The sequence below is a fragment of the Zosterops lateralis genome (assembly GCF_965231275.1).
Source record: "Zosterops lateralis genome assembly, chromosome: 4".
Classification (NCBI taxonomy): domain Eukaryota; kingdom Metazoa; phylum Chordata; class Aves; order Passeriformes; family Zosteropidae; genus Zosterops; species Zosterops lateralis.
The window spans coordinates 11,698,680-11,700,561 of NC_139765.1; positions in this window are offsets into that span (position 1 = coordinate 11,698,680).

Consider the following 1,882-nt stretch of genomic DNA (forward strand, 5'->3'; position numbering starts at 1 on the left):
TGAAGGAATGTACCTGCTACCCTGCTAAGCTGAAAATAAACGTGAATTGCTTCTAACAATTTCTTCAGTAGTCACTTTTTCTCTTTTCCTCCCCAATATTATTGCTTAGTGCATTAGTTGATTTACAAAAAGGCAAAAAGAAGCTGGTGGCAGAAACAGTCAGGAGAGCAGGGGCTGAAATACTTTGCAATAACACTGCAGCAGCAGCAGTACAGCCAAAGCCACTGAATAGTTCCCTACCCCAAGAGATTAAGGACCGACAAATTTCCTTTTTTCTGTAGCCAAAGGAGTGCAGCCCTTCACCTTCCAGTCCCTTTGTCCTAAGGCCCACCCTGGCCATGGTTCAACTGCCCTGCAGCACCCCCTGCTCAGAGTTTCCCCCAGAACTGCTCTCTCCCTAAAAAAGTCCTGCCAGACCCCTCCTCCAGCACTTCTTCCCATGGGATGCAGCAGACAGACACATATAGTTCCAATTTTTATGACAAGTAGGCCACAATCACACAATCTCTTGTGCTGTGAAACAACACCTCAACTACATGACAGGACCACTGATGAGACTTTAGAGACAATCTGGTGGTATTTTATGACAGTATTTTCAAAATATGATGATTTTTTTTGTTAGGTTCATTGCCCTAAACAGTCACAAAACTAATCATTAGAATTACCTGGAAGAAGAGTGTTTGTTACAGAAATAAAGCTGTTTTTTACCAATAAAATTGAGATGCCAGTGTAACACCCAGGAGATTTGAGGTGACAAAACAGTTGTTACCTAAAGAATATTTCTGAAAATCTTATCTTTAGCACCCCTTTGGTATTAAAAAAATGTAAGGTTAATTAAAGTTATGCAATAATAGCTTATTATTTTCCTGCATTCTTCATAGATATTTTAAAGAATGTTTAATTCTCATCACACCTTAGTTATTTTAAAATTCTTACCCGTTCATCAGCAATTTGAAAAGTTACTCACTTTTGTTCATTAGTTTTCTATAAGAGCTATTCACTTTGAATGACAAAACCCAACACAGCATGTAAGAAAGATAGGAGAGGTGCTCCAAATACTTCAGTAAATTCTGTTGTTTTCTGTATTTCTTCCTAGCAGAATGTAAAGCAAACCAGGCAGGATCTTTGGCTTTTACATTCCTCTCACCTGAGGTGTTGTTTCAGCTTCTGAGGAGAACTTTCCTGTTTAATAAGCATAATAGCCCCTCATGAATATACCAGTCTTTTCTCTGCACGTGGAAATTTTGTGCCATTCTCCCTATAGAGTCTGAGGCATGAAAGAAATAGGATTGTGTTACTTCTGCAAGTTTGTGACCATTCCATGATCAACTATTAGTTTTATAAACTATACTGACAGCACTGGAGAGGTGGGAAATTATTTGGGCTATGGAATGAGACCAGTGTTTACGCATTTTAAGAAAAAAAATAATATTATAGCACAGCTTTCTTTTAAAGGCACTGCACACCGCTGAGCTGATCATCAGAAAAGCAGAGGGAGAATAGTAAATATATTTGCCTTGCTTTTTGTCTTGGTGAGAACCCTGTTAGCTTTCTGCTCTATGCTGCCTTCAAGGTGTTAAGTGACTAAGCTTTTTCTTATGGTATTTTATACAGTTTGAGAGCAATTCTGCTGTGTACACAGTCTCAGGAAAAAAAATGGAGAAAAAACAAGTTTAGATATTCAGCACTTTTTAAAGAATTTGCATCGCTAGTCTATTTTGTTTAGTAATATTAATCACAGAATAAGAAGGGAATTTTTCACTGTGTTCTGACTTCTTTTGTATTGCCAGCATTTTGGGTTTTCGAGAGGTGAAATATCCATTAATTGCACTATTGTGGTTTGGGGTGGAACTTTCAGCTGATTCTCAGCTGAGAACTTCTA